Source organism: Rhamphochromis longiceps, linkage group LG17 (genome assembly GCF_057381845.1).
Source record: "Rhamphochromis longiceps isolate RC_006_pf linkage group LG17, R_longiceps_female_GT1.1, whole genome shotgun sequence".
In the NCBI taxonomy this organism is placed as follows: Eukaryota; Metazoa; Chordata; class Actinopteri; order Cichliformes; family Cichlidae; genus Rhamphochromis; species Rhamphochromis longiceps.
In genome coordinates, this window is record NC_140573.1 from 40,215,950 (window position 1) to 40,229,543 (window position 13,594).

The 13,594-nt window shown below is 42.6% G+C and overlaps 1 protein-coding gene and 1 long non-coding RNA gene across 4 annotated transcripts in view; one reads left to right on the forward strand and one right to left on the reverse strand.

The window, feature by feature from the left end:
• Positions 1-13,594, forward strand: part of syn3 (synapsin III) — a 135,511-nt gene that overhangs the window by 84,772 nt on the left and 37,145 nt on the right. The gene's annotated exons all lie outside the window — the stretch shown is intronic.
• On the reverse strand, positions 8,246-13,262 carry LOC146650211 (uncharacterized). 2 transcript variants are annotated; one of them, XR_014908247.1, is made up of 4 exons: positions 12,966-13,262; positions 9,777-9,919; positions 9,518-9,701; positions 8,246-9,431 (listed from the first exon to the last, which is right to left on the reverse strand). It is a non-coding gene; the product is annotated as an uncharacterized LOC146650211 (long non-coding RNA). The 2 variants fall into 2 exon arrangements; XR_014908246.1 differs by having other exon boundaries at positions 9,518-9,919.

The following is a 13,594-nucleotide window of genomic DNA, read 5'->3' on the forward strand; positions in this document are numbered from 1 at the left end:
AAAAACAACAACAACAATAATAATACAGAAACATAAAGTAGAGAATGAGATGTTAGCTAAAAAAAATATGCGTGCAACTGTTTGATGTTGATCACAGAAGGGAAAGTGGGGTGAGATAAGTGAAGCTCAACTAGTAAAAATGTCGTCTAGCGTCATGTTCATTACAAACAGGATTTAGTTATGTAATAACTAATGAAAGACATGTAGATAGCCAGTATGAACTCACATGTCATACTGGTACATAAAAAAAAACAAACAATTAACACAGTTTCTAAGTAGAAATGAGCAACTAATGAATTTAAAGAGTTGTTTATCAAATCTCATTCACTTGATTAATTCCAGAAATACTTTATCTCCCCCTCTCCTCACCCCCTTCTGACTGCAAGAAGAATAACTAAATAATGAACAATGTCTCCTTTATTCTTTTGTTTCCTTTTTGCTCATTTCTCACCGAGGAGCCTCACTTAGTCATCCTGCCCACCCTCTGACGCCCCCTTTAATTACTAATGCTGAGTAATAGCAAACACAGTCTGCAGCGGCAATCCGAGGCAACCAGATGACTCTTCATCTCTGCACAGTAAAATCAACAGATGTGAGGGCAGAGAAAGCCACTCTCTTCTTTTTTCTCTCCCTCTTTAAGGTTGATCATCACTGTGCTTGAAGATTCATGTGGACCTGTGGATAGCTTCACTTTGTTTTGCAAAGGCTTTACTCAAGCCACCTGTTAGGCACATTCAGTTATATTAGCCAGTTAAAGCCTCTTTCCTCTCCCTCCTGACTGCTTCACAGATCCGCTGCTCTGTCGCCACCGGGGCTTATCTGCTGAGAGACTGAGCGAGCTATGTTAAGTGTTCACGCTGCTCGTGGTTACATAAGCGCGGCACAAATAATCATGTCGGGGAACTCTGACCCTAGATGGGCCTTCATTAATGGTTATCACGCTTTAAAGAGACATCGCAGGCACACCAAGGCTTAATTTTGTAATTAGCAGGGTACTGATAAGCATGTGAAATTTCAGTTTTAAACTTTTAATCATAAAATTTAAAGCTGACTGTTTGCCTTGTACATGTGGTCCCATTATGCTCGTTTCTTGGATTCTGTTAGAGTAAATTTGCACAACTCTAAACTCTTTAAATGCTGTTTTAGCACCTCTTTAAGCCAGCTTACTTCTGATTGCCTGCCCCTGGCAAACTGAAGGTTTGAACAGCCAGTGGGGGCGGGCCTTGTGTAACTGCTACATTAAGGACATCCCATCTTTTTGACATCATGTAGATCAAAAAGTTGAGAAGTTGTTGGCAGCATCCATTGATTTTACTGCAGAGAGATTGCTTGTTCTTGGAAAAGCATATGCCAACTTTGAGAAAATTCAGTCATTTAAAGGCCACTTAATGGATGCTTTTGTTAATGTGTCACACTCAGAAATACTAACAGGCTGAAATACTGCACAGGCACCTCAGGACTTTCTGTTTTATCCCTCACCCATGACTCGCATCAAGAACTCATCAAAAGAAGTCAGTGTTTGTTCAGCGGTACATTCAGGTGTAACGCGTCAACACATTTCAGCCAGCAGGACATTAACCATCTGCGGAAATTCATTTTCACAGTGTGTTATCAGAGGTACAGCCTCATCCGATGGTCAACAGCAGCTACATTTCCAGTACACATTATTGAAAACACGTCAGCTGCGTAATTGTATTCAAGCACAGAAAATGCCCATGCTGTTAGTACTGTTAGTTCAGTCTCAGACCTCAAATCCAAGCCAAATTTATTGGCATCCCCTACTGAAGCAGTGAATCTGCATGTGTCATTTGTGGCTTTGGCGATGAAAACGGGAAGGTCCAGACTAGCAGGAAGTTAAGGCCGGCTGCAGAAAGGAGTGATTCACTTGGGCCAAATGACATATGACTTCATAGCAGTGGAACAGCTCTGCATCTCTAACATATTGTATAAGATAACAACATGAATCAGGGCCAAATAATGCACAAACCTAATATGGTGATTATTGGCATAGACTGCTTTAAAATATAAATTGTCCTTAAAGTTGTCAGAAGTGATTGTCAGCTCAGAGCCAGTTGTGCCATACTATGAGAGGCTGAGGACTGACCATTTTCTTTTCTTTCTTTTTCTTCTTCTCAAGTCCCTCGAGTTTGTAGGTTCTCTGTCATCCAGGAAATGGTAGTCCTAAGTCAGGAACTCCAGGCCTCAAGGGCCGGTGTCCTGCAGGTTTTAGATTTCAACCTGGGTCAACACACCTGAACTAAATGAGTCATTCATTACCAGGCTTCTCTAGAATTCAAGACATGTTGAGGAGGTCATTTAGCCATTTAAATCAGCTGTGTTGGATCAAGGACACACCTAAAACCTACAGGACACCGGCCCTCAAGGCCTGGAGTTCGACACCTGTGTCCTAAGTGCTTGAAATTATGGCATCTGGACTAGAAGAGCACAAATCACAACAGGTGTTTGCAACTGTTGAAAATTTCCACCAATAAGAAGGGAGCTTTTTCAGTAGGGCTTTATAGATAAAAATATACTAAGTGCTATTGTCTCTTTACACTCAATGAAAGAATAAAAATATACAAGTCATCGAATTTAATATGAAATACAGAACTGTGAGAGTCTATTCAACTGAATTAAATTCAGTTTTATTTATGTAGTGCTAAATCACAACAGGAGTCACCTAAAAGTGCTTTATATTGTAAATAATACAGAGAAAACCCCATCCATCAAGAACTCCCTCATGAGCACTTACATGGTGACAGTGGGAAGGAAAAACTCCTTTTAACAGAAAGAAACATCCAGCAGAGCCAGGCTCAGGGAGGGGCGGGGCCATCTGCAGTGACCGGTTGGCGGTGGTGTGCGGTGAACACACTCGCACGTTGTCATGACCATTTAAGTCGTGGCACACAGTGCTCACTGAGCCCATACAATGACTTTGGACTCCTGTCGGGCACCGTGACGTCATTCTGGGATTGATTGTCCCTTCTTTGTTTTGTCCTTGCAGAGTCGTCTGCAGATGTACGTATGATAAGAAGCTATAAATGAACTTGAATGAGCCCCGCCCTCCTCTTCCTTTTGGGTCTGTTTCTCTCACTCTAATCTGGGCAGAAAGCAACATGCAAACTTTGTCCTTTGGTTTCTGTCAACAGGAATTCTTGAAAATGTAGGAAGTTGCAGAGTGAATGTTTACGAGGGTGGCCGACGGAAGGCGGCTCGAAAATGAAAAGCGCAACACTTCACTGCAAAATATTTCTCGGAATGTAGCAAGCATCAAAAAAGTGATTTATTATGTGTAGCGCAGAGCATGTGAAGGTAAATTTTCCTTTTTGGAGTGAGCAGCTGAATAGAGAGAGCTGTTCACCATATGTGTGTGGGTTCAATGTGTCTTTTTGGCTTGAGACGCTCTCGCTGGATAGTCGAGAGAGTAAGACAGATGCGGTGGGGATGCTCGAGTTCAACAATAAGTTTATGTTTGAAGATTGTAGGTGCACTATTAAAAATGATAGGCCCATGCTATGCAAGCATCGTGTTCTACTTTAACTTTACTGTCAGAAATGGGACAAGATAAAACAGACGATGGCCTCCAGAATATTCTGGTTATGTGTGTCTCTCACAGTCTGTCACTGTGACTTGATCCATGCAACTGAAGGGAAAAAAAACCCTCAACACCCTCTGGAAATCATGCTGCTAAAAGTAGGCCAGCATCCTGTAAGAATAATGCAGAGCATAGTGCATTTCATCTGAAAAAGTCCAATTATAGAAAAAGGTTTGTTGTGAGGCTGGCCGTTCGCCGGGGGAGCAGACAACAGCTTTGTATACCGGAGGTCTTTAAGCCATGGTTGACAAAAGAGAACATAGTGGTGACTCAGAGGAAATACCTTTCATCCGACTGACAGGCCTCTAGAGAGGCACAGGAAGAGTTGGAACTTGAAAAGATAGCACCGCTGGGAGAGACGGTCGCCGAGGGACAGTATCCAGCCCTCACTCACCCGGCCCTGGTGTTCGGCTTACATGCCATTCCACTTAAATGGGACACACAGGATGATCTCTGCTCTGCAGCTCGACACTGTAAGGAGGACCGGCAGTGAAAGTTGTGACACAGCAGGCGCACTGGCCGTATTTCGCAGGAGGATTTGGGATCTTGCGGTTTGGCGGAGGATCTTTCTCCAACTCGCTGGGTGGCTGCGTGGACACAAAGGAAACACCTGTTGTCCAGTGAAACTCCACTGGGTGGTAAACTGAACCGCAGGTGGAGTGTGGTTATTAGGAAGGGACTGGAAGTTATTTCACACAGTTTACCCAAACCAGTGCAGTTGGTACAAGCAGATGCTTTATCACAGGCATTTAATGTTTCTATTTTCAAGTCAGCATTGACACTATAAAGTAAAAGTATTGTTTGGCTTGTAGGCATAAAGGAAAAGTCATCCAAAGGTTGCCAGTTTGAGGCCAGATGCACGTTATTCCTCCTATCTCACAGTTTCTGTTTTCTGTACTAAAAATTTCGAGGATTGATTTGCTTAGTTCTGTACAGGGTTATGCTTCAGGTTCACCAAACATGTAAGCCTTTGATGACTGCTCCTGGGTCAGATGTGCCACGGATTGTATGGAATGCATATTTATAGTGGTTACACCTGCAGCGCGCGTTTGATGTGGAGCTGTCTGATTCACAGGCAGAGCAAGTTTGGTGAGCTTTTCTTCTGTATTCTGTGGTGTTTTCAGGTTTAAGAGTTGCTACACTGTTGCAAAACTGTGTAACAGGAGTGTGTTAACAACTACAGGTTTAAGTTACTAAGCAACCTCCAGCTCAGGGGTCAGTGGTTACTTTTCTCAAGGGGCCACATGGTAAACTGGGACTGTTGTAAACTGGGAGAGTTCCATGAAGAAGCTAAACTCAATTCTGCTGAATTCTAATTCGATCTTTTTAGAAACTGCTACTGATGAGGATGGATGTTACACTTAAGTGATGATATGAATGAAACAGGCATAGTCAAAGTGGTGATATTTTGTCACTATTTAATCAGCATTCCTGTTTTGTCCCCAGCCTAACTAGGCATGCTGTTAAGTCTGTGAACTTCCTGTACCTTTGACTGAGTGCGTTGCTGCCAGTTCCTCTGTAATCTTTAACTCTTTTGTTATCCCACATACAAAGATTAGTAACTGGGCTGTCTCGTGAGCAACACGGCTTTCATTATGTGCCAAGGAGAAAAATCCACGATTTCCTGGATCTGTCTTGTCTGTCAGTCTGGAGAGAGACACATTTTCAAAGCTTTCTTTTTTTCTCAGGGCATATTAACACAGCAGAGTACGCTCTTCCATAACACTCTTTGATTAACTTCTCACATTTGAGTCCTAATTTTCCATTGACCAAAGGTTTGGATGTAGTATGCAGGCAGTACAATGCTGAAATCTGTGCTAGCTGGTACTAGCAAGTTCAATGCACATGCTAGATTCAGGTGTTCAGTGTAGCCACAACATTAGAGTGTTGTTGCTCTAATGATGCATTTGATCCATCACAGTTCATTCTGCTCCAAGATCATGGCTTGAAGGTGGATGGCACTCTCAGTACTGAGATTTTTTTTCCCTGCTACCTTGGGGTGGAAAAGAAAGACGTTCCTTGCATCCACTTCTCAGGGTCCATCACTTCTAAAAAGTGACCTGCTAACTTTGTTAATTAACACCTTAATTTGTTAATTAACGTACAGCAGTGTTGCGATGGGCTGGTGACACCAACACACAAAAGCTAAAACAGGGCAGTACTGTAGACATAGGAGTCACCAAACACACCACAATACAACTTTATCACAATACTTCACTCACAATATGATATTATTGGAACATTTTGCAATATGGGGAATAGTACAATAACACATATTATGATTTACCACATTTTTTAAACTGCAAATTATGTCCTCAAATGTAACATTGGCAGCTGTCGCTGTCTTATCCAGTAAGATAAAGACATCTCACCTCAGCATAACAACACTGTCACTAAAACCTGCCCTAAATGTTGCCATAAGATGGAGTCAGTCTGCTGTCTTTCCCTGTCTGTGATTGAGTGGGGTCAGTGGGGTCAAGTTGGCAATTACATGCAATCTTCTGATAATCTTAGTATTAGTAGTATTACCAGAATATTTATATTTATTTAATAAAATATTGACATTTTGGCTCACCGTGTGGATACAATATCACAACACAAAACACTAGGATATTACACTTTATCAACTTTTACCCCCTTCCCCACAGTAAAACCTGAAAGATGCTGAAAGATGCTAAAACACTTTGTGCTGTAGAGCTGGCAAACAAAAATGAAGCAACGTAATAAATATTTAGCTGTTAGTCTTTATCTGCATTAATAAACTGTTTGTTTGTTTTTTTAAAAAAAGGCAAAATGCAGGTTGGTGATCTGCCCTTTTTTATCATTTAGCACTCCTGAAAATGAAAGAAATCGAATGCAGGCCTCTTTGCTGAACATAAAGGAGTAGTGGACTTAGACTGTGACCTTGCTTGCCTGATATTGTTCCAAATAAAGGAAGTGCAAGCCAGTTATTCTGTCTCTGTGTCTAGGAAAGTAGAGCAAACCAATAAATGGCTGTAAGGACACAAGTGATGTCATTGTTTCTCTGGTATGGAATGACGTTACTAGATAACCTTAGCTATCACTGTTGCTTTTATCTGAACAATAGAGTTTGAATAGTTGGAAATGAGCTCAGGGCTTGCTATCTGAAACCAGTCTGTACAAGTTTGATCTTGGTGGCTGTTCACCTCCCCACTGTTGCAGCTGAATTTTACAAAATGACATGACGGCCTGATGTTGAGCTACTCAGCATGTTATCTTCACTGAATATTTGAGCAGATGCTCACTGGTTACCAACTCCAGCATGTCTGTCATTTGATGTGTAGTTAAGACATCAGAAGAAGAAACACAAACATGGCCCTGACCCATGATCCTGCTCACAATGGGACTCCCCCTACAATAAAATATGATGAACGGTCAGTAACTTCCTACTCAGGCAGGCCAAATGCAACCGCAGCACTCGCTGCTCAGACGCAGGCTCCCCTGCTGTACTGTACTGTACATATTTGGTGTGTGTGCGGTCAGGAAACCCCACAAAATGACTATGTTGTATTACGGCATGAGACAATGAGACACCAGGCCTAACCATAAACATGCGCATATGACAGCATGGAAATAGCTTTGACAAATTCCTTAAGGTTGAGAGAATGCCGAAGCCGGATTCAGTGCTGAGAACAGGAGAAGAAAAACCCAAAAAACCCAAAAATCTGTTATGTACATTTAAAAAAATGTTAAAAGATTTTTTTTAAATTTGACTTAACTGGCAATAATGTGGCTCATAATGTTATTACACTCCTCAAAAAAATGAAAGGAACACTTTAATCAGAGTTTATCATCAACTCAGTTAAACTTTCAGGATATTGATCTGGTCAGTTAAGTTTTGGAGGCGTTGTTAATCAGTTTAAGCTGCTTTGGTGTTGATGAACTGAGCAGCAGGTACAGGTCTTTGTCCTGAGCCACAGCCACCCCAAAACAGTGCTCAGTGAATTTAAGCATGGTAGGACGCCATCACTGAAAGAACTACACAGTTTAGAAACTCAACCACAAAATCTTACAGAGCGGCGTCTCTGTGTGGTAAAGCGTACCCACCAACTCTTTGCTAACTCAGCAACTGCAGAGTTCCAAACGTCCTCTGGGATTAAAATCAGCACGAAAACGTTGCACCGAAAACTTCGTAGCATAAGTTTTCATGGCCCAGCAACTCCTAGCAACGTCCTACAACAAGAAAAAGTTTTCCACTTTTGTATAATTTTATCTTAAATTCTGTTTCTATTCACAAGTGTTTTGACTGCGTCACTGTACAGTGCAATAGAGTAACATTCATATTAACATTTCCTATGAGCAAAAACGTCCTTGACTTTACTCTGCAAATGTATTTTAAGGAAGTTTAATAAAATGGCGTGATCTGTTTTAAAGTACGATGTCATTTCGATCGATGTCGTTTAGATGACCCAGGTGTAAGTGTAAGTGTTTGTCACGGCCGAGGCCGCCTCAAAAGTGAAAGGACTCAAATGCTGGACGCCGAACAAGCACGTAAGTAGTTTTAGAGACGACGTTTATTTACTCAGTAAGTGTTCATAAACTGGAAAGTGAGGTTAACAAGTGCGAAATGCCACAACTGAATCAAAGGGGTCTTAAGCAGCCTGGGCTAAGTAAGCAATCTGGGCCCGTATCCCTAAAGAATCTTTGTGCAAAAAGTGGCTCCTAGCGGCCAAATTCTAAGAAAATTCTCAGAGTCATGACGTTTTCTTAGAATTTCCCCTAAAAGTGACATGACAATCCCAGTTAATATAAAAGCTATTCCTCAAGATTCCTAGCGCTTAAAAGGGCTCCTAAGGCGAGATCTGCTAAGAGCAGGGAAGAGGACTTTTAGTGGCTTAGGAGTTCCCCTTAGCAGCTGCACAAAATGGCCAACAGAAGAGGCAGGAGAGATGTCCTGCAAACACTGGATGACAGGGAATTATTGAGATGCTACAGATTGGATCGTGCAGGAATCATGTTTGTGGTGGATCTCCTTAGAGATGCAATTACTTCACCAACTCGACGCCACAACGCTATTACACCGGAGACGAAAGTAATCACAACCCCGAGGTATTTGGCATCCGGGAAAATGCAACAATGCAGCAGTGATGACTTGGGTCTGCAATCACAGACATTGCTAAAAGCTGAGCCGTGTTACCCTCGTTAAGACCACACTGGACTTGTAACGTTGTGATTTCTACTTCATTAAGGACAGCCTCTTGAGATAGGCCATCTTGTTTTCAACGGGGTCCATATGGGAGTGAAAGTACAAAATATGCCAGCTAGGATATTAATATGAGCAAATAAGACACGAATCATTATTTGAACAGGGTGTAATGAGTTTAAGTTTTCACATATTTTAGATTCTAATGGCTATAACCCCTACAGCTTACTATTCATTTTCCAGATATTTTCTTGAATGTGAAATATTATTTACAATTACAGTCAGCATAAGATTAGAGTGTATAATTATGTTTATTGATTTGAGGGTACATCCTTTGCTCATTATCACCAAAAGCTCATTTCCATCAAACTTGTAGGATCAACCAATCACGGCTTTTGAAATGACTCATACCTAGCAACGGGGTCAACCACACCTCCTCACTAAGATAGGATTTTCCATCCATTCCTTGCTCAGAGTTCACTGAAAATGTTCTAGAATCACTTCTAAGCTAAAACTCCTGGCAAGGAATTTTTAGGTTAAGTTAGGAGCACTCTGAGAGGATTCTCAGAATCTTTAGGGATACGGGCCCTGGTCTTGGTCAGTGGAAACAGCAGTTCCGGGGATTGGGCTGGAGGGAGAGTCACACTGGGTCCAGGGAAAGGGTCAGAGTTACTGTAAAAAGAGTACAGACGTTCAGGTATGGTTCAGGAGAAATATGGACAAGCTGTTCGTTCTGAATCTTCCTTCGTACTGCGTACTTGCCGCGGGTGGTCGGTGGTGACGTGGAGGGGTGAGTGGTCCGGGTGTGTGGTCCGAGATTCCTGGCGTGGAGGCAGGGAGGCAGGCAGGTGGTTCGGGTGAACAACCTGTGGGACTGTCAGGTGGTCCAGCGTCCGGGTTGGAGCTCTTCGGCAGAGATTAGTGTTTGGCAGCTTGGTGTGGCTATGAGAGAACCACACGATGAGACAAGGTAATTCACAAAGCGAGTGCAAAATCACGGTGGTGGCCTGCACTAACTAGGGTTAGCTGAGAATCTGGCGAAGAGAGGTTGAGTGCGCTGGCCGTATGAGTCCCCGTCTAAATTACCCACAGGTGTGAGCAATCAGCAGAACACTGAGGCCCCTCCCAGGGGTGGAGATGCCGGCTCGGAGGGAGACACACTGGAACACACCCGGACCATGACAATGTTAGCATGATTGCTGTCCCCAAGTAGTCTATAAATTAGTGCTGTCAACATTAACATATTAACGCGTCAAAATTGTCAGTTGACTTAACGCAGATTAGTTCGTGTGAGGGGTTATTAGGCGTTAATGCAGCTCAGACGTGTTAACGCCGTCATCACTACTAATGCAATTAAAAATGTACTAATCTGGAGCGTACACTGTCTCAAAGTCGCTGGAATGTCTCTGTCAACGCATTTTGGGCAGTTTGTCCGAAGTTTGTCCATTCTGCGCTCCACACGGGTTGAGTGCGTTAATCGTGATGACTACGTTAACGCGTTTAGCTAACGCAGTAATTAACGACTTAACATTGACAGCACTACTACAAGTATAACACTATTACCTTGAAGTGATAGTTAGGGGGGGTTTCCAAGTTATTTTTCAGATTATAGAAAATTTGGTCTGCATTCTGCTCTCCTTAGTGCTCATTAGTTAGCTCAAAACTGTTAGTAAGATCCAAATGCCCCATTGCCAGCTACTGACACGTAGCTGACTAGCAACAGGAACCTTCGTGATAAGGTTAAGCTTGTAGTCAACATATCTGAGCTGAATAAAGTGCACCACTCTCCTGGTCACTAGTAAAAATTTAAGAAGAAACACCCAAGGAAACCAGTATTTACATTATTGGTCACCTGTTTTAATTTCAGTTGATTTCTGGGAGAGCAGACAAAAATAACCTGCATTTCTGAGAATCATTTACTTATTTGAGTAAGAAGCCCAAACAGGTACGTGTGTTTAGTCATGTTGCTTTCCTTTACACAAGTGTGGCATTCTTTAGCAAGTATCACGGTGTTCTTTATTAACTGCTTCAAACAGAGTTCATCTGGTAAATGGTTTCTTCTGATCAGAAACTGTAAAAAAACAACAACCAAAAAAACCAGCTTTTCCCAGAAACACGAACAACAGTGGGAAGGTGCATGTGGGAGGGGGAGAGGGAAAGTTAATTTAGGGAAGATGGTCAAGTGACTCATCGTCAGGTCAGAGGTTAAGGGTGTCTATGGGGTTCGCAGGATGCTGACATCACACACTGGGAGGGCGGAGGGTGCTCAGGCAGGGTTAAACTTAGAAACATGACATCACAGTATCAGGATTCCCCTGCCACTTTTTTCCATCTGTCTAAGCATACTGTATGTAATTCAGGCGTTTGAAATTTTCCATAATGTTTAACAGAACAGGAAACTGAGACAGTTGATGAGTTACTGTTTTAAGAATCATGTAACCTTGTGGACGAGATAATATTTATAGAACAGTTTAATTTCATGGACTTGGTGGGAAGTGGAAAATTCCACAGTTTATCATTGCTGTGGATTGCTGCTTTTTTCAAGCAGTATCAGGAGGTCATGTTACCCTGAATCTGCTCTGTTTAGTCTTACCTGGTCTGTAACTCAAACGTATCCGTTTCTTACTAATTCAGGCCTCCTGTCTCTCCTAAATGTTGTCGCATAACAAGAGGCCAAATCAACGTGTGAGTGAATTTGTCATTAGCATAATTAAGCAGCAGAAAATCATCTGAAGCTTCAGCTTTTAATGTTCTCTGGCACATTGTAATATATACACTGCTTAAACAAGTTAAAGCATTAGTTTGAAAAACTGTCACATCTCAATGGGACAAAAGAATGCTGGATATTTATTTTGGACTGAGTAATGTATTAGGCACCAAAGGATGACACATCATTTCACTGGAATGAAAATGATCTATCTACAGAGAGCTTAATTCAAAAAGTGAAAAAATGAAACTCAAAAAGGTCTCCTAAGCTCTCCTCCCTGATCTGGACCAGGGCATCACTGAGCTCCTGGCCAGTCTGAGGTAAAACCTGGCAGCGTTAGACTGAACCATGATGTTTCTGAGGTGTACTATTGGATTTAGGTTTGGTGCATGCGGGAGTCAGACATTGGTATCGACTCCTTCATCCTCCAGGAGCTGCGTACATACTATCACCACATGAAACCGGGCATTGTCATTCACCCTTGTGTTCCTCCATCGATATGCTCTCCAGACCATCACTGACCACTAAACCAGTCCTGACGACGTTACAGGCAGCATAAGATCGTCCACAGCTGCTCTAGACCCTTTCACATCTGTCACATGTGCTCAGCGTGAACCTGCTTTCATTTGTGAAAAGCACAGTGCTGCCAATTCTGGTGCTCTATGCTATGGTGCTGGGCAGTGAGCACAGGCCCAACCAGAGGACGATTGTTTGGTCGGACACATTCACACCAGTGGCCTGCTGGAGGTCATTTTGTAGGGCTCTGTCAATGCTCGTCCTGGTCCACCTTGTACCACGATATAAAAAGGGATGAGCTTGCTTTTAGAGCCGGCCTCGTGTGGACAGTAAAGGAAATGCTGTACGGGCACTTCTGTACTGGCTACATTTTCAGAATTGAAGATTGCTTTTTGCCACAAACTAATAGTTGCTTAACAGAAATGATAAATATTTTAAAATAGTGCTGTAGCGCCATCACATCCACAATGATGTTGCAAGGCTTAAGCTGACTACTTTCTAGTCCATTTGGAATAAGTATGTGTTGCTGGTTTGTAGTATAGTCACCACAGCAAATTGGCTGGTATGTGAACACACACATAGAGCCGCGCTTACACTCACTGATGGCAACATTTACATCAGACAGAAGGTGTACCTCTAGCACAAAGAGCGTAGGCTTGGCCAAAACTCTTTAAATGCCTGTTGGTCCCATCTTTGAAAACACTGACTGACAAAAACTGCTCTCAATGAGTTCCTTGTAATATCTGAGCGATCTCACACGTGGTTGACATTACAGATGGTTAGCCAATATATTTTAATAACAGGACACAGCCACTACTGCAGTCCAGTCTATTCATTTTAAATAAACAGAGATTTGTTTGAAACTCAGTGTTAAGTACATGTCCAGACTCCACTTGAGTGCAGCTATTTAGGTCCAGCTCCTCTGCGGTTGTGCTTTAATAGGGACCTGGACAGGCCTTATTAGCGATAATCAATTCACTAACCTACATTCCTGCTCCTGAAGAAAAAGGACAGACGGGTCCTGGGTGAGCCAGTCCTGCAAAAGCCATCAACACTGTGCCACATTCCTTTCACTCTAAAGGAAAAGCGATGCTTCTTTCCCAGTTTCCAGGGGCTCCGGCAGTATTAGGTCTCGGAAAAGATGGAGCAGAAATGAAGTGGCTGTGTGCAGATTTGGCCTCGGTGCGTTATGATGCATGGAGTGAATGGAATCATTCAGTCAAACCTTTCAGCTCAGTGATGCTAGCAAAAACAATCGCCGATCCAAACCTGCACCTGTGAGTAACGCGACAGCGCACAAATACAAAATGTTCTCTTGTGACGTCAAATGTATTTTCCCCTGCCCGTGTCTCCGCACACTTCGAGAGTTCAAAGGTCACAGTGACACACTGCTGGCAGTTGGTACTGTCCGTGAAAGCCGCTCAGCTGCCTCTACTCATCTCGGACCACGTGATTTTTCCAAGAAAACGTCCTTGCAGTCTCTCTTTGAATAATTCCTTCCTGCACTATATCCCGCTCCAATTTCCTGTTCCCACAGAAAATACATTAAAACAAAGGAGAGCTGGATGTTTTAAATATGCAGTTTCGTTTATGATATTTGGGACGTAAAGCA